The 27,929-nt window shown below is 32.2% G+C and overlaps 1 protein-coding gene across 1 annotated transcript in view; it reads right to left on the bottom strand.

Annotated features, from left to right (window-relative positions):
* The window catches only part of LOC114324661 (KH domain-containing, RNA-binding, signal transduction-associated protein 2-like), a 1,309,325-nt gene that overhangs the window by 440,910 nt on the left and 840,486 nt on the right, over window positions 1–27,929 (bottom strand). The gene's annotated exons all lie outside the window — the stretch shown is intronic.

Here is a 27,929-nt window from a genome sequence, read left to right as displayed (position 1 = left end):
TTGCTAATTTTCTTTATATCAAATATAGGGTGAGTCAAAACGCAAATACATTATTTTTTCAGTAACGTTAAATGAAATACCCTGTATTTTATATCATTATTGAAAAGTAACATTAACGTACTTTAATTTTTGTATAACATTCCCTATACCCAAATTTATTAGTTTTCGATATTTTCATTTTTCAGAGCAAATTATTTTAGGTGTTTAAATTTATCTAAATTTCAAGTAAGCCATGACTGAATTGACAATTTGAAGATTACCGATTATCAATCCGGTAATCAATGTAATACTGTAGCAAATAAAGAAATAAAAATAATTTATTAGTAATACATTTTACAAACAAAAACACAACCACTACATGCAACATTTTTGAAACAATTAAAAACTATCTTTTTATGTAAATGCAACAAATAAACAAAGACAATTAGTAATAAATTTTACAAAAAAAAAACACACAAACACAAAATACAGTATTTTGTGAAGACAATTAAACACTACTTTTGTATGTAAATGTAACAATGTAACAAATAAAGAACGAAACATAATTTATCAGTAATACATTTTGCAAAAAAACATGTTTGAAAAAATTAGAAGCTACTTTTAATAAAATATTTTTAATATTTAATTGCATAAGGTGTTCAAAATTATCTCCTAACATATTTATGTACGCCTAAAAACGATCATTGAATGAGCTACTTACTCTACGGAGCATTTGTAAATTAACACATCGAAATACACTTTGTATTCTATTTTTCATCTCATCCCTTGTTGTTGGAGGTATTTTAAAAACTTCATTATTAACTTAACCCCAAAAAAATCAGTCCAGTTTATTAAATTCTGGTGATTTGGGTGGCCACGCTACTGGTCCATTGAAAAATGAAAATATCTCGAAAACTAATAAATTTAGACATAGGGAATGTTATCTAAAAATTAAAGTACGGTAATGGTACTTTTCAATAGTGATATAAAATACAGGGTGTTCTATTTAAAATTACTGAGAAAATATTGTACTTGCGTTTTGACTCACCCTGTATTTGATATAAAGAAAATTAACAATATCTACCATTCTTGAAAATTTTGACAATACGTTAAAAATATGGCATTAATAAACCATTGTTGTTTTGCTTATTTTTATTTATACAGGGAGTTGAACTTGTTACGATTTTCATATAAAATTGGTTATAACTTTCTAAATATTCTGTATAACATAACAAACCTTTATATTTTTGTGATGGAGAAGTTAACAGGATTTCGAATTTAAAATAAAATATAGGGTGTTCCTTTTAAAAAAACATAAGTTTGGTCTGCCACTGTGTTATCGAACATCCTTGTAACATTCTAACTAATTTTGTAATGTGAATGAAGCTCAAAGGTGGCTAAAATTTTTGTTATTAACTTTTATTGCTATCTATTACTATAACGGAGCTATTGAGCTTTACCCTACTAATCAATCACCCTGTATAGACTTGACGAACGTCTAAAATTTAACGTTCGAAACACATTGTTTATTTCTTGCCCATAAGCTGACAATTGCTTTAATTTAAATAATACGTATGATGCTACAATATTATAGTACAAACTATATTCAAAGTTTACCACGGGAGCCTACTTAAACGAAAGAATAAATTGAGTCCTTTCTGAGTTTTTTCTTAATTTTTTTTGTATGAATTGCGTCAATTCAATAATTAATTAAATAAATAATAATTAAATTAAAAGTAATAGAAAGCAGATCATAACAGTATATTAATCTACAGACATAAGGTTTCAGCTCAAAACCTTTTAAATCCACTTTAAAATACCAGTGGAATGTTGACGTTAGAATCAAACCCTGCTAAGTCCATTATTTTATGCAGTCTTAGGTGCTAGGTTATAAGGTGCCCACCTACAAAACTAGAATAGCCCTTCGTTTTTTTTTAAATTAGCATTTTGTATAATATCAGCAGAAAAAAAAGGTTATTTTGGCTTCATGCAGGTGGGCGCCCTGTATACCTTGTAGGCTCGTTATAGCCGGCCCTGCTTTTATGAACAATAAGATACATCTTGTTCTTGTATATTTTGTATATTTTCTTATCATAATTGTTTAATACCCACTTTTAGTGCATTAATTGCGCCTAAAAGCAGTTGAAAATGAGTAATTTGGACAGGATTTTGAAACTACTTGACCTCAGCTTCATCTCATGTTTTTTGTTTTTAATTCGATATATATTGTTATGATCTGCTTCCTATTAATTTTATATTAATTATTATTTATTTGATTAATTATTTAATTGTCGCAAATCATACATAAAAATGAATAAAAAATCTCAGGGTGCCTTTTTATACTATTAAAAAAAATCTAAATTATCTCACGTTATACTTATCTTCTCTCGTGGGTTCAGTATCTCTTAGTTGATCCTAATCGGGATAAAATAGGGAAAAGAAATATTAAAATAAACATACAGAATTGTCTTTTATTTATCAAATTTCAATACTCTAAAATCTATCAAATCTAAAACCTGTGGACACAGATGTCCGAATGAAATTTTTACCACTTAAATTTATTATAGTTAAAAAAAAACAATTTATCGGTTTGTTTCCGATGACTTTGGTAAAACAAACTAAACAAAACAAATTTATGTATTCGCAAGATTACCTATACTCCCTATCTACTTTCTGAAATATTGGAATTTTAATTCCTACGCTTTTTACTCAAAATTTTAGTTTCCGAACATAAAAATATCTTTCACATAAGTGGACTGACCTTTTGCTTCAATCACTCTGATGTCTTCTCGTGACCCAAAAACAGCTCTCCCTCGTTGACTATGTTAAAGGCTACTCATCAAAGCCCTCTCCGTTCTCCAGCTTCAAAACTATCAGCATACCAGCACCAATTCTCCAACAAGCCGGGCCTCTTTTGACACGTACTCGATTCAAACAAAACTCCAAAAATTCTCTGCTCTCCTTCTCACAATAATACAGAATCAAAGAAGTATTTCGTCTCAATTTGATCTGTCTCTCGTTCCACTTTTCAGCACTATTCTCCACTATCAAACAAACCACTGGTACTTGCTAACTATCTATTCACGAAAACGTCGAACTGCTTCTCAACGATGCCAAAAACATAATGACTTCTTTTTCAAACTCTCTCAATCACTCAAACCACTTTTCCCCTTCCAACTTGCCAAGAATCATAAACAATCTTTTCCATTCGACAAACAAACAGTCTTTTTCAAAATTATTCCGACCATCCTAATTACTTTCGGGGAACTATACAACATTTACTCGTGTTGAAACAAAGATATTAAATTCCAAACTTTCTTTTAAAACCACTTTTCTCGAATATGATAATTACATCTAGCTGTGGATTCTATAGTTTCCGTAGTAAACAATATTTTTCCATTTTAAACCTAAATACATCGTCCTTTTCACTTTAATTATTCACAAAAGTCTTTAATGGTTCATTGGAAAACTCATTAAAAGAGAAATCCACTTACATCCAAACTAAATTCTAATAAATATTTACAGATCAATATACAGGGTGTATCAAATTTATGTGCCCGCGTTATTTAAAAAAAATTTAATTTAATTTTTATTTTGCCTTTGATTGATAAAATTGAAAACACAATAATATACTATTAAAAAATGGCAACAAAAACGCTTAAATTGGCTTTTTACGGTAATTTTTAATTATTTATTTAAATTTTTCGCTTAAAGTGGGCATTTTATGAAAAATTACAAGAATAACTTTCGTCTAAAATAATTTCGCATTACCAATATAACATAAACAGAGATACAGAACTCATAAAACTGGAGCCTCTTTTCGAATAGTTTTCTTCTAATATAAAAAGCAGTTATTCAGAGATGGCGGCTTAAATCAAAATAAAAACAATAAATGCCCAAACAGTATACAATTAGAAAGACTAAAAAACAGGGGAAAACAAATTACGCACACAGATCTTGACTTATAAATCAGTTTTTTGTGTATCTACAAATCCCAACAAAAAGCATTAAACATGTTTGGCTTTCTTAAAGATTATCGATCGTCGAATGAACGATCGTCAGGGTTTTTTATTACATCTTAAACATTAAATCCTAAAAGCTCCAAGTTACAGCTCAGCTATTTAGGAGTAATTGACATAAAAGGGACATTTTGTAAGTTTCTAATGCGTATTTTCTTCTAGCCAGCAAACATTTATCTTTATTGATCATAAAGGCTTAAGTAAAATCATTTAAATGATTAAAAATATCACAAGGAAAACATTCCTGTAACTGGCTGTATACTATAAATCACAAAAAATAAAAACCTTATCTTGTAAAATTTATATTTAAAATCCCTAAAAGGGGCTATATCACAACAAAACGTTTTCGGAATCAATATTCCATCATCAGTGTTATCACCTAAAATAAGTATAACTCTATAAGTAAAGCAAACGTGAGGTTAAATTTTTACAAAGGTAAAAAAGTGAATAGATATGTACTTACAAGTTTACATGCTTTAAGCCACCAAAATATACGGGTAAAAACCCTTAAGTTGTTTTATTCAAGGGTTGTAAACAACTCAAGGGTTGTTTACCCGTACATTTTGGTGGATTAAAGAATGTAAACCTGTAAGTATAACTATCTATTCACTTTTTTACCTTTGTCAAAATTTAACCTCACGTTTGCTTTACTTATAGAGTTATACTTATTTTAGATGATAACACTGATCATGGAATATTGATTCCATAAACGTTTTGTTGTGAAATAGCCCTTTTTAGGGATTTTAAATATACCTTTTACAAGATAAGGTTTTTATTTTTTTTTATTTAAATGATTATGCTAAAAGATAATAAATAAAATATTCTAAAAATAGTGACGTCAAATACACTGCTGATCACATGTTAAGAGGCACTTTCAACAGTGCGGCAACACTTTATTATCAAAAACGAAGGAATATTGTGATTATAACAATAATAATTATTGTACTCAAAGGCGCGCTAATTGCCAAGTCAGTCAACGGAGTGTCAAACGGTCTATATATTTAAATAGTAGCAAGCTTGAGCAAGTTAATCAAATTCTTTACCAATTTACAAGATATCAGTTAAATTGTAACGCAGAGAGTCACGGTGAAATTAGTCCAAAATTGAGCAAGCCAGAACCCTTTTAGGAGGATGTCCAAGGTGATAATATGTAGTAGAGATCTAAACTTGGCATTGAGGATCCGCCTAATATGTGTTCTCGGTCTTACTTATGATGTTGAGTCAAGGACTGTGAATAAAACTGATCTAAACCGCCTTGAGGCTTTCCAAATATGGTGCTGAAGTGGTAGATGATTTATAAAAGTTTCTTGGATGGAGAAGATTCCACAATAATATAATGTTTCAGCAAGACTACCAAGATTATAAAAAGTATCAATAGGAGAAACGTAGTACTTTGCACATATAATCAGAGGCCTCAAATGTAGGTTGCTACAAAATATTGTACGAGGGAAAATAACAAGCAAACGCAGTAGATACAGGACGAGGAAAGACTTCATTGTTGAAGAACCTGCAAGATTGGTGTAGTACTTACTTACTTACTTAAGCCGTCCTCTTAACCTTACGGTGTCGAGGTAAGTGGAGAAATCAGACGTCTCCATGCCTTTCGGTCAGTACCTAGTCTTTCTGCTTCTCTCCACCCAATATTCCTTTTTACGCAAGCCTTTCCAATATTTATGTTCCACGTTCTTGCTGGCCTGCCTCTTCGTCGTTTGTTGTCAGATGCCGCTTTCCATACCCTCTTTACAGTTCTACTTTCACTCATTCTCGCCATATGTCCGAACCACGATAACTGTTTCGTTTCAAGTCTGTCTAAGGTCCTTTTAACACCGCACCTTTCACGTATGTCTTCATTTCTTATACCATCACGTCTGGTCACCCCCGATACCGCACGTAAAAATACCGCATTTCGCATGCTTGAATTTTACTACGGATGTTGTAGTTCACTGTCCACGTTTCACTACCGTAGAGTAGCATCGGCTCGTATACAGTTTGGAATACTTTCATTTTTGTTTTCAGGCTTACTTGAGATTGAGATTGGTGTAGTATTGATACATAATGCTATCTAGACTAGCAGTGAATAAAATTAAGCTAGCTATGATGGTAACCAACTTTCTGAAAGGACATGGTACATGCAGAAGCTGAGACACAATAAACTAAACAAAAAAAAAACAATGTGTTCGCAGCAAATCAGACATTTGTAAATGTCAAAAGAATTCAATTTAACTACCCTATACAAATATTTTTGTATATTATTTTATTTTTTAATTTTAATTGACTGTCACCCTAATATTTCAAGAATAATTTCCACCTGTGTCAATGAAAGTGACTTTGGTTTTTTGCACGAATCAATGTTGTCTTTTCCGCTTTACATAATTTTGCCATAAATTAAAAACAAATACAGCTTGATGGAACACAGTAACCTTTTCGACCATTTTGTTTGTACCTCATCTTCCACTTGTTGAAATTGTGTTTAACTTTTAGAACGGAGCTGAAAAGAAAATAGACTTCAGCGGCGTTTTTCTTTACATTGACAATAAAAGAGATATTTAAAGTAAATAAAGTACAATATGATACTTGATAAATATAATGTTGAGGCTATGATAATTATAAGACAAAAGGTTTGTGTTAATTTGGTTAAATATTAAAGTTAGTCCGTTTTTTCGAAAAATTGTCTTATTGAATTAGATACTTATTGTGTAATTTGAAGGTTGCTTTTACGGGAGTGCATATAGATTTTCACTTCGGAAAAAATCAAACAAGATAGAACTTTTTGTAATTTCATTAAGAAATGTTTAATAAACAACATATCAAGAAGTTCTACTCGAGAAGTGGGTGCTTCATTTTTAATAAACAAATGAACTACGAAATTAGATGTTTTTTAAAATAACTCCAAAAATATTAATTTTAGAAAAAAACTGACTTAACCACTGAAAAATTCAGAAAATTCTACAAAAAAAGCCTTATATAAAGATTTTTCTAAAATTAAATCTCTAGCTTCTTTAATATTTATAACGCTAAAGTCGCCCTTCTCACAAACATTGGCGCACTGTAAACTAGCGTACGGCGAAGTGCACGATTGAGTTATTTTAATGCAATTCTTTAACTAATCGATCAAATGAAATTTTACAAATTGGACATGAAAGGAGAATAATCAAACTGTCTTATGGTTATAATAAAAAGAAATAAAATGTATGGGCACAAGTACGGTGTGGGCGGAAATTAAGACTTACATGAATTTTGTTTAAAAATGATTTATAAAAATGTGTAACTAATGCAATTTTTCCTATAAAACTCTCAATTTTGCGTAACTTACCTTTCAAACATATTACTAAATGATGTTTCATTAAAAAAAAAATCTCAAAAATTTAATTTAAATGATACGACGTCTCAAAAAATGTAATTTTTGAAAACTTCGTAGTTTTACAGAATTACCACCAATTTAAGACGGTATTACTCAAGTTTGAACAGATTTATTCCAGTTTTATAAGTACATTTTTAAAGTTTAGGACGTAATCTTCAAAATGCACTTAATTATTTTACTTTAGATATGAAATATACTATCTCTTTTTGAGAAAATTAAGAAAGATAACAAACATGTAATATAAAAATCGAAAATTACCAGCTAAAAAAATGTTTATACAAAGTGATCGAAACTTTTTTTTTAAACCTCACCTAAAATACATTTAATAATAAGCTTCAACAATAATAAATGTTAAACCAAAAAAATTTAGCTCTTATACAGTATGTCTGCGTAACTTGGAACCTATTTTTTTTATTATCAGTTTTACGAAAAAGTTATTATTTATAAAATGCTCTGTATAATATATAATCTAAGATGAAACCATTAAATATCAAATTCTATTAATGTTATACGAGGTATGTCAAAAAATATGAATTTCACTCAAGAGTAAAGTACCTTTATATTTCACGATATCGAAAATTGTTATTAATAAAAGTTGTTTGGAATTAAAAATTATGTTACAGTGTTCAAGTATATCCTTCTATTTAAAATATTGTGAATAATAAAGGCACTTATCTCCTAAGTAAAATTCATATTTTTTACATACCTCGTATAAAATTGAAAAATTTGATATCTGATGGTTATATCTTAGATTATAGACCAGGTAGAGCATTTATGAAGAATAACCTTTTTTCGTAAAATTGAGAATAAAATAGTTATCATAGTTGTAATAAAATGATGATGGGTATCCGTAATTTGAGAAAAAATAGATTTTTTTTAATTAGAATGATGTAATTGTATATTAAAACATAGTTTTTAATTTCAAACAACTTTTCATAATAGCATTTTTTGATAATCTGGAATATAAAGGTACTTTACTCTATAACGAAATTCATATTTTTGACGTAACTCATATAAAATTGATAAAATTGGATATCTGATGTTTGAGTTTTAGATTTTTGACTATCCAGGGCATTTTATGAAGAATAAATTTTTTTTCATAAAATTTATAATAAAAAAGTTTTCCATGTGGTTCCTAGCTACGCAGACATACGGTATAAGAGCTTCTGTATAAGAATTTTCAAATTGCAATGCCATATTCGGATTCAGCATAATCAAAAACAAGATAGAAACATTTGATCAAAGTAAAATTATTTATTCAAAACAATTGCTATTGTTTAAACAATTAATAAACAATTAGCGGCCAAATCTGCGAGTACAACTTTTTACTTTAACATGTATATAAACTAACAAAAAAAGTTTTAGAAAAATATAAGCTTGTTTGAATTTTCCTAAACAATGCATGTTTTCGTTCTAATTGCACTCCCCTATTTAACTGAAGGGGAACTTTTATTTTCTAATCTTCAAAAAATCGATTTTTTGTTTTTTTCTTAAAAAAATTCCTTAGTATCGTAGAAATACCATCTCGAAGTTTTATTAAGACATTCGAAATATAAATGAAGTTATATTTATAACGATACCTACCCCAATTAAAACAGGGGTTGTGTACAACCTAAAACTACATGTTTTTTGTGTACAACACGGCGCCAGACACCTCACGTGTACACCTGCAACTAGACAGATGCTTTCTAAAACGTACAAGATGAGCACGTGTTTTATATTATTGAAATTTATCAAAAATTGTTTTGAAAATCTGAAAAAATTCTTGAATCTGGTAGTCATTTAAAACGCAGTCAAAGTATGTATTTAATTTGGAAAATTTCTCCAAAAAATAAATTTTATGGCAAATATGTGGTAGAGATAGTCTTCTGTATAACAGATTGTGCCTTTAATGAAGGAGCTAGAATATACCTCACAGCAATGGACTTGTGTATACTAAGGATTTCCACAGTTTTCATTGTATTTCCTCACTCAATCGTTCTATCCAGTTCTTTCTGTTTTGCCAGATCCCGTCCTGCAGATTTCTTCTTTCTATTGCTTCGTCCACTTCATCTCTGAAAAATCTTCGGGTCTGCCTCTCTTCCTTCTTCATATCATGCTTCACTCTGTTATTCTGTTTATCCATCGATTTTGGTCTGCTCTTCTGACATATCCGTACCAGGTTAATCCCTTACGTTCAATTTAGTCTATTATATCTGACTTCATTCCCATTCTTTTCTTAATCTCTGACATTTATTTTATCTCTTCTTGTTCTCTGCAGCTTGTCCTTCTCTTGGAATTCCAATTATGTTGCTTTTATTTTGTTTTTGGTTTCCTTATTTCATTCTCCTTGCCTTATCCCTATGCGGGGTCGGCTTCCCTAATTGCATTTCTCCACACAACTCTATCTTGGGTCATAGCAATGTTAATCCCCTTTACCAACATGTCCTGCCTTATCGTCTCCCCCCCAGGTCTTCTTTGGTCTTCCTCTCCTACTCCTTCCAGGAATCTGCACTTCAGCTATTCTTCGTATTGGGTGATTAACGTTTCGACGTTGAACATGACCAAACCATCTTAACCTATGCTCTCTCATTTTGGCATCAATTGGTGCCACACCTAGACTTCCACTAATATACTCATTTCTAATTTTATCCTTCTTTGTCACTCCACTCATCCATCTAAGCATTCTCATTTCCGCCACATGCATTCGTTGTTCCTCTTTCTTTTTCACTGCCCAACATTCAGTTCCGTGCATCATAGCCGGTCTTATGGCTGTTTTATAGAATTTTCCCTTCAGCTTCATTGGAATTTTTCTGTCACACAACACACCACTCGCTTCTTTCCACTTCATCCATCCAGCCCTAATTCTACTGCATACATCTCCATCTATTTCTCCATTACTCTGTAATACCGATCCTAGGTACTTAAAACTATTGCTTTTCACAATCATTTCACCATCCAAAGATACCATTTTATGTGTAGTAACTCCATATTTAAATGAAAATTCCAAATACTCTGTTTTTGTCCTACTAAGTTTTAAACCTTTTTCCTCCAGAGCTTGTCTCCACTGTTCCAGTTTTTGTTCTAAGTCTCTTTCACTATTTCCTATTAACACTACATCATCAGCATACATTAGGCACCATGGAATACTACACTGTAGTTTCGCAGTTATCTGGTCCAAAACTAATGAGAATAAATAAGGACTAAGCACCGAGCCTTGGTGCAATCCTACTTTCACCTGAAATTTATCAGTCTCTCCCACACCTGTCCTAACACTAGTCGTTACTTCCTCATACATATCTCTCACAATCTTTACATATTCACCAGGGACTCCTTTCTTAATGAGTGCCCACCACAGAATCTCTCGAGGAACTCTATCATATGCTTTCTCAAGATCAATGAATACCATATGAGCGTTGGTCTCTTTATTCCTGTATTTCTCCATCACTTGTCTTACAATGAAAATTGCATCTGTTGTTGATCTGCCCTGCATAAAGCCAAATTGATTATCGGATTTGTCGGTTTCTTCACGTATCCGTCTATCAATTACTCTCTCCCATATTTTCATGGTGTGGCTAAGTAGTTTTATAGCCCTGTAGTTTGTGCATTGTTGTATGTCTCCCTTGTTTTTGTAGACAGGTACTACTATACTGCTTCTCCAATCGTCTGGCATTTGTCCAACTTCCATAATTCTATTAAATAGACCTGCTAGCCAACTTATTCCTGTCTCTCCCAATGCTCTCCATACTTCCCCAGGAATATCATCTGGTCCGACTGCTTTTCCTTTCTTTATTTTTTGAAGCGCTTGAGCCACTTCCTCGTTTGTTATTCTGGTAACCATTGCTGTTACTGTCTCCGTTAACTCCACAGGCTGTCTGTCAAATTCTTCATTTAATAAACTGTCAAAATACTTTCTCCATCTCTTTTTGACATCCTTTTCGTGAATTAGTATTTTATTATTTTCATCTCGGATACATCTAATTTGATTAAAATCTCTTGCTTTCTTTGCTCTCTGTTTGGCTATTTTATATATCTTTGCTTCGCCTTCCCTGGTATAAAGTTGATCGTATAGGTTTGAATACGCTTCTGCTTTAGCTTTTGCTACTGCTACTTTCGCTTTCTTTTTGGCGACCATATAGTTTTGAAGATCTATATCCGATCTGGTTTCTTGCCACTTTTTATATAATTTTCCCTTCTCTTTTATTTTTCCTTGTACTTCATTTGACCACCACCAAGTCTCTTTATCCTCAAACTTCTTTCCTGACGTTTTCCCAAGTATTTCAATAGCAGTCTCTCTAATACTACTGGTAATTTTTCTCTAAATTGTAGTAGGGCTTCCTTTCATGTTCCAACATATTTTTTCTACTATTCTTTCCCTGAATAGACCTTCCTTCTCATCTTTTAGCATCCACCACTTGATTTTTTGTGGTCCCCTCCGATATTTTTGTTTAGTTTCGCTTTTTACTTCGATGTCCAACACAAGCAGCTTATGTTGTTAGCTTACTGTCTCACTAATTATTACCTTGCAGTCCTTGCATTCACGTATGTCTTCTTTCCTTATAATGAAGTAGTCTATTTGGGATTGATGTTGTCCACTTTTGTAGGTAATAAGTTGATTTTCTCTCTTTTTAAAGAATGTGTTAACAATCGCCATATCCAATGCTGTTGCTAATTCTAGCATGTCATCTCCAGCTTCATTTCTAGTTCCAAAGCCTAATCCCCCATGTATTGTTTCATATCCTGTCTTGGCTTGGCCCACATGTGCATTGAAATCACCTCCTATTATAACTTTCTCCTCTGCTGGAATATCACTCAGTATGTCTCCTAATTGGTCATAGAAAGCTCTTCTTTCATTCTCACCCAGACCTGTTTGAGGAGCATACACACACACACACAACATTCAATACCTCTTTATCAATAATAAATTTCACTGACATCATTCTATCACTCGTTCTTACAACTTCTACTACGTGATCTTTCATTTCACTATCAGCAATTATACCAACTCCATTTCTAGTGTTACTACTCCCTACATACCACAATTTATATCCATCACCTAGTTCCTTCGCCCTCTGTTCTTTCCATCTAGTTTCTTGAATACAAGCAATTTGAACTCTTCTTCGTTTGAGCGCATCCACTAACTCCAGACTCTTACCTGTAAGACTACCAAGATTCCAAGACCCTATCCTCATTTTTCTAACCTGTAATATTGTTCCCCCTGAGATAGTCCTCACCCGGAGATCCGAACGGAGGCTCATTTTACTTCCGGAACATTTTACCTCAGGAGATGCCATCATTTCAGTATAAGTTTTTATTGCGTTTGGAGAAGGTCTTTTCATTATTATGGCCTGAAAAGATTTGTGGATATTTGATGCCTGAATGCCTTTTCTATCAGCACCATACCCTGCCCTGCACGTTTAGCCAATACACCACCAATGCAGCCAAGTGCAATATTACCCCACCCCGCCTGCATTTTTCTGTATAGGCCAGGATCCCTTCTGTAAGGACTGCCTTATAAGCCAATGTATTGTTGCCCGTATCCCGCCACTAGGAGGCACGTACTTCATTCGGGATACAACATTTTTTTGGGGTTACTACATTTTTGGTTTCCTTATTTATGATCCAATTTTCAAACCCATAAGTGAGGATACTTGTTGTCAAGGTATTATATATTTTTCTTTTTGTTTTTATACTGATGCTCTTATCCCAGAGTACCGGATTCAATTTTCGTGTGCGGACTCTTGTTTGGCCTAGTCTATTTTTTATATCTTCTTGGTAAACCTAAATAAACCTAAATACTTTTATTTTATGTTCCTTGCTGTGCCGATGTCCAGCACCTTTTACATAATAAATTCCGAGTACAAGTTATACAGCAATGGAGAGAGGATGCAACCTTGTCTGTACCCCTCTTTTAATATTGATGCTCTTCGATTGTGTTTTTATTTTTATGTCCGCTGTCTGGTTACAATACAAGTTTTCTATTATTCTTAAATCTCGTTTGTCTATTTGCTTTTGTTCCAAAATTGTCACAAGTTAGTCATGCCTCACTCTGTCAAACGCCTTTTCATAAGCAATAAAGCAGGCATATACATCTTTATGTAAGTTAAAACAACTTTGCGTTAATACGTTTAAACATAAAAATAGGTTTTCATTTAGAAAAACAAATTCATGACGTAATTAAGACGTCATTGGAACATCATCATAGTTGATGTTAAATTTAATTTTAAAGGTCAACCTGTCTTGGCGTTTTTTGCATAAATTCTCTCTAACCAAGATATTTTGAGGTTTTCAACCGATACGTTCTCACTGTACTTATAATATTGAGCTCTAATCTTGTTTTAGTGACCATATTTCGATTTTCGATTTCTGCTCTATAAACCTACCTGTTAGTCACTTAGATATAGTCCAGGAACTGAAGCTTATCACCTCGCAATTTTTACAGAATGAATATTTTGAATGAAAATTTGAGAATAAGTAGTGGATAGTTCAAGGATCAAAATCTATATGATACCGAAAGGCGCTTTTACCATGGAGGTGGTTGCCACCCCATCTCGGGGGTGGAAATTTTTTTATTATATTTTGACCACAAAAGTTGATAAAAATGTTCATTTTAAGCAAAAAATGTTCTACACATTTTTTTGATACAATTAATAGTTTTCGATTTATTCGCTATTGAAAGGGTTAGTTTTATTGTTGTTCTAAAGCTATTTCCCTGTGGCATTTTTATAATTACCTATTTAGATGAGAAATAAGCCACAATTAAATTGAAAATAATAATAAAATATTAGTTTTATATCGAAAAAATCAATGTTTTTCGATATACTCATTTACGATTCACTCAATTTTTGCCGTAGGTAGAAAATTTTTTTTCAAAACAAGTTCTTGGGATTTTGAAGCTATTTCCTTGTGGCATTTTTATGATTAATTATTTATATGGGAAATAAGCCACAATTAAAATAAAAAAATAATTTTATTAACGTTTCGACGCCCAAATCGGGTGCCGTTGTCAAAATACAAAATATTACTGTAATATTAAAGTAATATTTTGTATTTTGACAACGGCACCCGATTTGGGCGTCGAAACGTTAATAAAATTATTTTCTTATTTTAATTGTGGCTTATTTCCCATATAAATAATTAATCATAAGTTCTTGGGAATTAAATAACCCACAATTTCATATTTAAATATTTTTTCGTATCTCTGATGCTAAGCTTCTTATTCTCAAGAAAATGCGATTTTTTACCAAACTACAAAAATTCGTTATTCGCTTTAAACTTCAGTTTTTTTAAAAATAATCATTCTAAGCCAGTCAAACTTCTAGAATCTATTAGTAATACATAAATAAAGAAAAATGAATAAGGCCAATGACTAAAAACACGGCTAACATACATTATTATGCTTCCAATTGGATTCTTCCTTTTTTTTTTTCAAAAAAACATATTGATTTTTTAACCGAACTTTTTTATTTTTTATCTTAAAAAGTTTGGTAAAAAAAAATTTTGTAGGTTTTTACAAGATCTATTATAAGGCTATAAAAATTAAATCCTTTTAAAATCCTCAGTCACAAAAAAACGTGAACGTTGAATGGGTTAGTAAATGTGGTTTTTCCATGTTATTACAAGATTTAACTGTCAATAGCTCACTCAATTTTTACTGTAGAAAAAATTTTTGCAAACTAGTTTCTTGGAAATTAAATAAGCTACAATTTTATATTTAAACATTTTTTCGTATCTCCGATGCTAATCTTTCTATTCTGAAGAAATGGGTATTTTTTACCAAACTGCAAAAATTCGTTATTTGTTTAAACTCCATTTTTTTAAACTAATCATTTTAAGCCGGTCAAACTTCTAGAACCTATTAATAATACATAAACAAAGAAGACCAAATAAGTTCAATCACTAATTTTAATTAGGGTGGTGATTAGGGGGTTGGTTCCGATCACTTTTTCGATGGAAAAAATAGGGACTGATATTCTTTTCATTATAAGTCACCTAATTTTTGAGCTAGAGACTTTTTTATTTCTGGAGATAGATATTGTTTATAAAGAAATACTTTAAATTAGTTTAAACAAGTTATCCTTAAAATATTCATAGTTTTCCAGTCGTTTGACTGTGAAACTACAATATTTAGCATGTGACGATTTGACGAAGAAGAGCTAACATATAATAAAGTATAGCTCGATTACTATTAGTCTTAAAGAAAATTAAAAGAAACGGTTTTGTTTATTTTTTCAAAAGAAGGTCAATTTTTGTTAAGCAAAGTTTTGTTGATAAACAGAAAACTTTTGAGGTATTAGCAGAAAACTGATTAAAAACATTCATTTTCGATAGCGAATAAATCGAAAACTATGAAGTTTATCAAAAAAATGTATAGAACGTTTTTGCTTAGAATGAATGTTTTTATGAACTTTTGCAGTCAAAATATAATAAAAAATTTCCACCCCCGAGATGGGGTGGCAACCACCCCCATGAGAAAAGTACCTTTCGGCATCTTATAGATTTTGATCCTTGGACTATCCACTACTTATTCTCAAATTTTCAAGCAAATCGATCCATTCTGTAGAAATTGCGAGGTTTTGTTCTATTTTAAGCTTCATTACTTGGACTAATACTCAGAATATAATCTGTCGTCAGATATATTTTACGTCTATATATCATTTAATTACTGTCATATATCGGATACTTTATTTGTTATGGGAATCGAAATACTCCATCACTTCGATAAGTACGTGATTTGATTGGTAAAATGATATAATAATTACCAATTACTATTCCTATGATAAAGTTGACCAGTTTTCACAAATTATTGGTGATAAAACCATACTTCAAATAGTTATAGCGCAAGTTATGTTTAAACATGTAATTTTAATGAAATAGCATTGTCATGTAAATCTAGATGAGCATTGTTAGTGGGCACGATTTCTAAAATTACGTTATGTAGATATTTTAATAATAATTTTTAAAAGTTTGGACTAACGTCCGGATATTCTTAAATGATCAAAAGCTAAATTATTACACCAACTCAAAATAGCGAACAGCTGCAAAGCTCGCAGATGATAGAAAAGGAAGTGCAAGACGAAGATGCAAGTCTTTAGCAAATTCAGAATATTGCCGACTTATCACTTTACATTGCCGATACCGATCGATGCCAGCACCGTTTGGTAACCTTTCCGGAGACCTGAGGATGCATAACAAAATGTAGTATGCGAAACCGATCGTTCAAGGTAGAATAAATTCATTGTACCTAAGTCTTTTTTTATTTCTTTTACCTAAATTGAAATCGACTTACATGTTACGAATTCAACTCTTTGAAAAGAATTTTGTGCCTTACTTCACGCAATAGGGAAATCTAGTTTACTCTTGAGACATTAAAGGTTTGGCAGTTCAATTCAAAATCCAATATGAACTCGATACTACCGCGACTAGCAAATATATCCCTCAGTAAATGTTCCTTCAAGGAAACGTATATGGCAGAGATGGTTCACGGAGAAGAAGAAACTCACGGATACAAAACTTCTTCTTCTTCTTCGTCTAGCCATTCACGTCCACATCTGAACATAAGCCTCTTCAAGTCTTCCTTTTCATTGTTTTTTGTTGTACGCTACTTGTAGCCAATTTTTCCCGGCAGTTCGTTTCAGATCATCTGTCCATCTCATAAAAGATCTGCCTCTGGGTCTTTTGTGTTCGTATGGTCTCCAGGTTAGAATTTTCTGTGCCATTTGTTTAGATCACTCTTAGCTACATGTCCAGCGTATTCCCATTTCAATTTTAATGATTTTTGTACCACATCGGTGACTTTGGTTTTCTGTCTTATCCATGTGTTTGTTTTCCTTTCCTTAAAACCTTGATTACACATAACGAGTATTATAGCGAGACAGTGTTCTCGGCCGAGTGCTCGTTTGGTATAAACATATTAACGAGTACTTGGCCGAGCACTCGACCCAGTCATATGGCGAGATAGTCACTCGGATCTTGTTCTATTTACGAAGCCGAGTCTTAGATCTCCCACCCTTCAATCCACCTATTCGCTTTTTTTGTGAAACTTTTTGACTCACCCATTTCCTTATAGTCCAGAAAGCCACTGCGCATCCGCTGGGAAAAATATTCTAATTCGGATTTTTTGCACAATCTTACTCAAAAAGGACTCCTTTTAACAAATTTGCATGTTGCCAGGACCAAAAGGTGGTCAAATTTTTTTTTTTTTTTATTTTTTTCCTAAAATTATTATTTTTGGATGAAAAAATAATTGGTTTTTTTTAGGTTTTTCGGATCATTCCAAACAGAAAAGGTCTTTACTGACTTTTCTCTAAAAATGATAGTTTTTGACATATTAGCGATTAAAAATTGAAAAATTGCGAAATCGGCCATTTTTAACCCTCAAAAACTATGTGAAAAACTGAAAATTTATATGTTGCCAAGGTAGGTAGATATTCTATAAACATCGATTGATGAAATCCCGAAGAGTTTTTTGCAATACAATATCAAAAACCCCTTTGTTTTTTAATTGCCAATCAAGCGTGCGCCACACTATTTTCCACCTTTGCATGTGTATACAGTATGGTGGAAATGAAAGGAATAAATTCGTCATTTCGTAAACCGGTGACTTTAAGGAAAAATCTCAAAGCAGGTCGGTTTTTATTTTTAAGTTATAATATTGTGGCATATATAGTATACTAGTGACGTCATCCATCTGGGCGTGATGACGTAATCGATGATTTTTTTAAATGAGAATACGGGTCGTGTGCTGGCTCATTTAAAAGGTTCTTCAATTCTCTATTCAGTAATATAAACATGTACATAATTATTTATACAGGGTGTCCAAAAATTTTTTATTAAATTAAATCATTTGGCAAATTGACAAAAAAATTAAATTATTGGACACCCTGTATAAATAATTATGTAAATGTTTATATAACTGAATAGAGAATTGAAGAACCTTTCAAATGAGCTAGCACACGACACCTATTCTGATTTAAAAAAATCAACGATTACGTCATCACGCACAGGTGCATGACGTCACTAGTATACCATATATGTCACAATATCATAACTTAAAATAAAAATCGACCTGTTTCGGGATTTTTCCTTAAAGTCGCCGGTTTACGAAGTAACGAATTTATTCCTTTCATTTGCACCATACTGCATACACATGCAACGGTGGAAAATAGTGTAGCGCACGCTTGATTGGCAATTAAAAAACAAAGGGGTTTTTGATATTGTATTGCAAAAATCTCTTCGGGATTTCATCAATCGATGTTTAAAGAATGCCCACCTACCTTGGCAACATTTAAATTTTCAGTTTTTCACATAGCTTTTGAGGGTTAAAAATGGCGGATTTCGCAATTTTTCAATGTTTAATCGCTTATATGTCAAAAACTATCAACTTTAGAGAAAAGTCACTAAAGATCTTTTCTGTTTGGAATGATCCAGAAAACCTAAAAAAATTTTGTTCCATGCAAAGAAAATAACTTTGGGAAAAAAACAAAAAAAAAACGTTTAAAAAATTTTTGACCACCTTTTGGTCCTGGCATTATGCAAATTTGTTAAAAGGGGTCCTTTTTGAGTAAGATTGTGCAAAAAATCCGAATTAGAATATTTTTCCTAGCGGATGCGCAGTGGCTTTCTGGACTATTATAAACTACAAAATTTCACAAATTTCGCATAGGGATTTTTGACTATATTAGATAATTTTTTTATCTTTTTTTAGTACATTTTGATAGCATCAATTTTCTACTTTCATTTGGCATACGCAGAATTGCTCTATCTTCATTATTTTCTGTCTAATGTTATTGCAAAATAAAGGTCTCTGTGATAAACAATTAGAATAACTCTTAAACTAATTAATGGATCGGTGTCAAATTTTGAAGATTTGTTAAGTCCCGAATACCCAACTTTTAATGAAACACTAAAGTTCTAAGGTAATTTTAGTAAAAGTTATTAACTATTTTCACTTATTTTGCAGTTTGGGTAGCAACAAATTAACTTTTTAACTGTCAAAAATCGCCATTTTGAAGTTTTTTTAATGTTCTAAAAAATTAAATTTTGTAATTTTATTTCAACTATTTAGCTTTTGAATGGGGTGCAAAAAATCGAAAAAATCGCGATTTTTGCACTTAATTGTTAATAATTAACGGTCGCGATCTCTAGGCAGGAAACAGGTAGGTTTTCTTCGTTTAGGTCTACAGTAACTAAAAAAAGTAGTTGAATAAGGTTGATTTAATGATATTTTGATTAAAAAAACATATCTATTGAACTAATTTATATTAATATAATGTGCATTAATACATTGTGAAACAGCTCCATTATTTTACGAGGTAATTATTTTCGAAGGTAATTGTACGAATAATCATGTATGTACAGATGTGAAATTATTATTAATTTCAGAATTTTGCGGACTCGATATTTTAGGTGACGTGGATCTGTCAGTGTCCCGAACATGGTCTATTTCTAGCTTATTAGCCTGGAGCAGAAAGTGACTAGGAGAATAGAGTGCTGTGCTCCAGCGCCAACATTAAACAATTAGCACTGCCGAGTTATGTTTTATGACGAGGTATGTTTGGGGCAAATTATTTTCTTTACCTCGATAAATAGTATATTAGGGAAGGTAATATTGAGTGAAATTCTAAATACCAAACGAAGATTTATTGAAATGGTGTAATTGCTTGGCCTGGGTAATTTCAGCAAAGTCCCCGTAATAAACCAAACCGCAAATTCCAGCCATTCGTTGTATTCGCGGCGGGAGAGGATGCTCTGGAATAGAAGTTGGCATCCATTCATTCATACATACGTACACCTAGTATTGACGCCGGATTATAATACATATTTGAATGCAATACACGGCTCTAGGTCTGCGTGTGCCAATTGTGGAAGCCCGAATTTAATTCATATCTGATTTAGAGTGCTGCAAATGTCTATTCGTAACAATGGCACGCTAGATTGGCTGTAGACTGTTTATATCTTCGCTGTTACTGCTAATAAGAGTAAATTAACCCCGCGCTTTCTGCGAGGTTACAATTATATCAAGTTCTCTGATCGAGCTATAATTAACTGAATATTATTTAGGCGGCAAATTCCAGCAGCGTATTATCAATAATCACCAATTTCCTATACTGCTAGGGAGAAAACTTAACCAGGGTATTGAATAAGGTTGATTTAATGATATTTTGATTAAAAAAACATATCTATTGAACTAATTTATATTAATATAATGTGCATTAATACATTGTGAAACAGCTCCATTATTTTACGAGGTAATTATTTTCGAAGGTAATTGTACGAATAATCATGTATGTACAGATGTGAAATTAATATTAATTTCAGAATTTTGCGGACTCATTTTAGGTGACGTTTGACGTTAGGTAAATGGGAATTTATAATAGGTCTGGATCCCGCGTATGAAAAAAAAATTGATTAATAGCAAGCTGGAAATTTGTTAATAGCTTAAGGGTATCTAGTCGGACAAACTTTTATATATGGGAATACTAAATCAGGGGAAGTTTTAATTGTGGAACAGGTTAAAAATTTGGAACGGTCAGACCACGAAAACGGCACATGTATTTTGTCCGACAGAACAGACTTAAACTCTCCGAGCAGAGATTAAACTCTCATGCAAAAATCAGACTGCTATTTATTACCAAATGGGCGTTTTAATAAATGGAACATGTAGAATATGTCAAATGACAGGAATTATGACAGGTGATAAATAGCAGTCTGATTTTTGCATGAGAGTTTATTCTCTGTTCGGAGAGTTTAAGTCCATTCTGTCGGACAAAATAAATAGACCGTTTTCGTGGTCTGACCGTTCCAAATTTTTAACCTGTTCCACAATTAAAACTGCCCCTGTTCCAGTGTTCCCATATATCAAAGTTTATCCGACTAGACACCCTTAAGCTATTAACAAATTTTCAGCTTGCTATTAATCAACTTTTTTTTCATACGCAGGATCCACACCTATAAGGGTTTATATCAACAAATAATATTTTAAATATGTTTATAACACTCTTACCAAAACTTATTCTTTAACCTTCTACTGCTCACGTTTTTTACACACATGTCTCGCGTTTTGGTTAAGCAAGTGTATCAGTTCACTCACGTTTTAACTAACCACGGATTCGTGCACGATTAAACCTTATCCGCAGATTCACAAGTACTGTGTCAAAGTATTGTCTTAAATTATCGCACAGAAAACAAGAGCGTTTGTTTCACGTTAATGGAATCCATATAGAAAGGTTCAAAACGATAATATTGGTGTGACACACGGGGGTAACACAACCGATCCGTACGCTATGAGTGATAGCACCAAAGAAAGAGATTACTATTCACAATGTTCGTTTTCGTACTGAGATTTAGCCCAAAAGAAAGGTTCACTTATTTTTCCCTTCAAGAGAAGAAGGCTGTGATGACAATAATTGTCCTATGTGCAGGTGACAATCGAAAGAGGAGTTGTTCACCTTTAGCTCAGGCGAGCAGTACCAGAAGAGAGAGTTCTATTTCTCGCAAATGTCCAAGTATAATATTTGTCTGTATGGGTAGGTATGAGGGTGAGAAGTAAGAGGGATGAACTACTGGTACTACTACTCTACTGGACAGGGTTGGCTTTGTAATTATTATGGATTTAATACGGGTAAGAAGTGAGGAACTCAGACACATAAGTGGGGTACACAATATAAATACCTGAGTAAAAACAGAAAACAAGAGAGTAATGAACAAATAAGCAGGATGTCTGAACGAAGGATAGTAAGAATAGCCAGGGACAAGTCACCGTTAGGCAGGAGAAGTATAGGACGCTCAAGGAAAAGATGGAATGACAACTTAGGGGCAGAATGAAAGGCACCGTTGAAGAAAAATAGGCAGTACTGCCTATATAAAAGAAGAAGAAGCAGAAGAAGAAAAATATAACATTTTTTGTTACATGTGAAAAATTAAACAGTAAGAGTCAAATTACAATAAATTGCCAATTTATAATCAAATTGCTTATAAAAACTTTATAAGAGAGATCCTTTACTAACTACATTATTCAACTTAGTGTTAGAAACTGTAATCAGAAAATGCAGCATGAAGATGGAAGAGTGGTGAAGAAAATTACTGAAAAAACACAGAAATTGGGACTAGAGCTAAATGAAAACAAAACTAAATATACGATCATGGGAAAAACAGAAGAATAAAAAGAAGAAGACTTTAGTGTGAGTACAGTAAGTAGTAAAAGCTATACATTTAAAAGGGTAGAAGGAGAAGGGGAAGCTCGATGCCAGAATAGCAAAAGGGGATAAAAAATTAAGAGTCCTTATGGATTCAAAATAGGTTTCTCGACAAAGCACACTTCAAATATAAAATGTGTATAACAGTAATTCGACCCACAGTAACATATGCCTTCGAGGCATGGGCATTAAATAAGAAGGAAGAGAATATTCTGCAAAGATGTGGAAAAAAATATTGAGTGGCTTATTCGGAGGAAGGAACACGGAAGACAGGTGGGAGTCAAAGTCAAAATTTTATGTAAATGCTATATGCGTAAATAAAATTTTGACTTTGACTTTGAGAGGAGAATCAACAACGAATTAATGGCTTTGCACAAAGAACCTACCATTACCTGGTTAGGCAAGCCACAAAGAACCGGATGTGTGGGTTGGGACATGCAGAAAGAATTACAGAAAAATACAAAATGGAAGTGAATGGAGGAATATAATTCAGCAGGTCCTTCAGAATAGTTAAGAATTTTGTATATACAGTGGAACCTCGATAACTCGGATTAATCGGGACCGCGGCCGATCCGGGTTAGCGAAAATCCGGGTTAGCCGGAGAGTATGGTAAAAATTGATAAAATACGGTATACTTATAGATAAAGTCCGTTATAATTGAAATAACATGAAATATATATGCACAGTACACATCTAACTTACCTATAGTTGTATAGAGTGTAGTATAGACAATATAGAATAGAGTATTGTTCATTTCTAGGTAAAATACTTAGTCAGTTCGGTTGTTTCAATTTTATCTGCCATGGAACGATGTTAAGTTATTTAAGAACAGTGGCTCTTTCATTTTTTAAAAGACCATTGTTTGAAAAAGAATTTTTAATATAATCTTTTTCTTTAAACAATGCTAAGACAGTTGGAAATAAATAAAGGAATAACAGGTGCCTGTTATTTTTAATGGCCTGAGATAATACACGTCGCTCTGCCGCGTGCCATGAGTCATTTTTACTATCGTACAGTTCAAATTACACAAATATCCATTATCTCTCAAATATTATATTATGTTTGAAGCGAAGGTGGGATATTTTATCAATGAAATTCGATATTTTTAAGACATTCCAGAAGCGGCTACAGATAAAATGTTTTAACATAATACATACATTTTTATTGTTGAAATGTTTGTCTGATGAAAATCGGTCCGGGTTAGCCGGACTTCCGGGTTATCGGGGGCCGACTTATCGGGGTTCCACTGTACTTAAGTTTGAGTTTTGTTTAAAATAATAATTGTAATTAGTAAATCTGATGATTATATTTTATAAAAATGCCCTAGGCTTTTATGCCCTGTTGTGAATTTAATACATAAAAATGTACATCTACAGGATAATTTATAGCACAGTTTGTTCTCAAAACTTGTCATATTATATTAGTTAAAATTTATAGTTTTTGTATTCCATTTATAAAAACATTTTTATCCTCTATCCATTACTCTTTTATTTTCTTTTTTCCAACGAAGTCGTTACCAAAATTTATGAAGGGCGCTTTCCTGTCTTTTTAGTTCTACCATTTAAGCTTGAAAACTGTTTTAAAAATTTTTGTTTCTAAAGGCGTCGCAGCCAAAGCATCGTTGTCATGTGGGGCGGCCGTAATAAATGGTGACACTTTTTGTTTGCTTTCTCAGAGATCAAACGGCATTAGATTGTCTTTTCGGTCTTTTCGGATTTTTATCAGAATGCGGATGTGAGTGAATAGAAACGTCAGCTGTTTCGGTGTGTACAATATATTTTCATTATGGAATTGTGTTTTGCATCTCTGACTTCTCCATTGGCGGGGAAGCTGCATTGACTCTTGTAATGAAGAAAAATGGGGTAACTACGTGGTTGAAAAATTAAAATTGATACTACGTAATACGTGAGAAGATAAAGTTGGAAGATTAATAGTTTTATGTAAAAGTTAATTTATGTTTGCTTTTATAATAATATTGGAATAAGATAGCCAGAACAATGACCGTTTAAAATCTCCACAATATTTATTAAAAAAATGGTACGACAGTTTCGGTATCAAGCAACATTTCTCAATTTAAGCATTTTTTTGAAGATATACTTCTTTAGGCGCGATTGGAAGTGAATTTTTATTATCATGGGCGCATGCGCACATAGACAGTATGGAGTTCGTTGCTAAATCAAAAAAATATATTTACTCTCCGTCTATATTCTTTGTTAAAATTTTCAAGTTATGTATGTATCAGTGCAATAAAGGTGTGGAAAGAATATGTTACTGTTTTTAGTAAATACATTTATTATAATTTTTGCGTCTTTGGATTTGGATGATTTTATAAGATAATAAATATTATTAAAACATTTTTATTGTTATACTTCACTTGGTTAATTTGTCACCGTGATTGTAATTAAGTCCGAGAAGTGATGTAAATAAAGCCGTGGTAGCTTATTGGTAGAGCATTCGACTAGAGATCGAGAGGTCCCGCGTTCAAATCCAGACAATTCATATTCCTTCTTTTTTTTTAATGGTTGGTATTGTTTTAATAAAAAAAATTTGTAATTGGTGAGTATTAAAATTAGTTTATTATTTAAATAAAATACAAATAAATGTATATTTATTTCGTTGAAATCATATAATAGAAGTATAACTTCTTACGTGCGTACAATGTACACACACATTCTTTTTTTTTATATTAAACAATAATAATGCAACGATCAACAGGATTAATCATCATTTTTTCTTTAATGTAATTTTCCTTAAGAGCCAACAGTAGCGATCAAAAGGTAGCAACAAAATATAACTTCGGGTGATAGTATCATAAACTTTGGCAACAGTGGTAATCTTTGACATTATCTAAGATTAATATTTTGACAATATCATAGTCGCGCTAAATGGAAGTAATAGAAAACGATTATATTATTAGTAAATAAATATTTATAAAAATAAACCAAAATGGGTGAAAATTTTATGTTAAGATAGGTATTTGCATGAAATATCTAATAAATAAAACAATAATAAATATTCATTTTTCGTTGTGAAGCTAAAAAATTTCGATTTTCGCATAATTTTGGCACGGTTTTTAATGGACTTTTTCTTGGACGGTTTCACTTTATTTTTCGTTTGATTTACTTTTCCTATTTTGTTAAACTATTGATAATATTTTTAGAATAAAAAATCCTCCTAAAACTTTATATACTCGCATTACAATTTGAAATATTTTTACGTAAAATATACTTAGGTACCTATCTACATATAACTAAAACTCACAATTAACAATAATCTATTTTTTCAAATAGGCCAACAACTTAGTTCTATTACACAAAAATATAATAAATTAACTATAAAACACTCCTTTCATATGAAACAACAATGCCGAATTCTTAAAATTCACTACTGCACTGAACAGATATCGATAAAGATGATAGAAAATATTAGAGAAAATCTGACGCAGATTTGTCAAAATGACAGTGATAATTTCTCTATGTTGCCTAATTAGTTATTAGTTATAATATGTTCGATTTCTTGTTAGAAATAAAACATTTTAGTAGTTCCAAGATTACACAAAATATAGGCATGGGATAAAAAAGTTTATTTAAAGAAAGTTTATTTCTTTGTTCTTCTTAATGGCGGTACAGGCTCGTTTTTTTAATATTGTATTTAATTACAGAGTAATTTCCACATACTAATATATTTCTCAATTTGGGCTCTGTACCGCCATTCTTTATTATATTACGAATATGTGTGCCAAATATCTCGACAAAATATTCAAAATTACAGCCGCAATCTTGGAACGCGTTTGTTGCTACCTGTTGATCGCTACTGTAGCCTCTTAAAATTTTTGTAATCTAGATGTTATCTGGACCATTCTAGCTTTTTTTGACATGAAATGCTCACTTGCTTGTTGTGGCTACATAGCACAGTAGTGACCCTGCTTTTCACTAACTGCTCACATCCTTGTTGTGGGTACAATGTATACATACATACATACATATCATACAACACTGACTAAGCACAATTTCTCACATTACACAAGCTCGAACGGTTTAGTCCTCTTGAGCCTTCGCATCTGAGGTTGGTGGACAATAAACTCAAGTAGGGGAGAGTTGGACAAAACCGGGTAGCTTGATAAAATCGGGCACCCCTTAATTCTTCTAACTGTCTGCTGCTATCTATTAGACAGTGTTAAAATTAGTGTCCCTTTACCACCAACAGTCGTGTGTATTCATTTCTACCTGATTTGAGTAATCTGTGCAGGAGCAGTAAGACCTCACCTGTTTTTTGATGCATGAGACTCGATTTTTAAGGTAAGTTTATAGCTGTTTTCTCCTCTAATGAATAACTAATGGCCATTTCAACATTTAATACATGTAACCTAGTATATTACCTTTAATTTGGCCAAAAATTTTGAATATTATTTCATAATTTAAAAATTTAAATAACATTTAATGTCTTGTTTACGAGTTTGACAAAACCGGGTAGTCCGAAAATCGACAAAACCAGGTACCCGATTTTATCAGACTTCCAGTTTCCAGATGTTACTTCCAGTTTCTGCAGTGGTTTTTTTTTGCTTTTAGTTAACTACAACATATGGCTTCTTCTGTTGAAGAAGCTAGTAAGAAAGCTAGAAGTAAAAATTTAAAAAATCTCCAGTCGTAAAAAAATTAAAACTAACTGAACTGGACAAACAAAAAAGAAAAAAAAGTGGTAAAAAGGGCTGTACCAAAAACAAAGTTTTGGAGAGTTTGGAGGAAGAAGATAATAATGACGATGCGTGTCTATATTACAATTAACTATTTTCAAATTATAATGCGAAGGAAGGCTGGATAAAATGTGTGTCTTGGCACCAAATGGGCTTATGACGCCTGTAGTACCTACCGATGATGTAGATGAAGTTTTTATTTGTGACTTCTGTTCATAGATTTTCGATTTTTGTTCACATACTTTTAATAAATATTTTATTTTCTGCCCATTAGTCTTTTTACATGGTAATTAAGTTACTACCCGGTTTTATCATACCGGTTGGACAAAACCGGGTATTTTGCAATATTTTCATAAAAATAAAAAAAACTAAAAATCCAAGAATATTTTTAAAAATTGACATTGGCATATCAAACTTAAGTCATTTGAGAATCTTTCAATCTGTAGCAAACATTTGCTACTCTCACATAGCAAAAGATACAGACGGTTTTTGGAGTGGTACCCGGTTTTGTCCAACTCTCCTCTACTTCATGTTTGGGATGCTTATGAGGCCTCTTTTATGTCTCCTGGTAACTTTCTTTCTTAATTTCATTTGGAATAGATTCGACTTTAAGGTTTTTACGTAAATCTTCATTCCGAAGATACCAAGGAGCACCTGTAATATTCCTTAGTGTTCGGTTCTGGAGGTTTCTAAACTTTTCT

Source organism: Diabrotica virgifera, chromosome 2 (assembly GCF_917563875.1).
Source record: "Diabrotica virgifera virgifera chromosome 2, PGI_DIABVI_V3a".
NCBI lineage: Eukaryota > Metazoa > Arthropoda > Insecta > Coleoptera > Chrysomelidae > Diabrotica > Diabrotica virgifera.
This window is presented reverse-complemented; position numbering and strand designations above follow the sequence as displayed.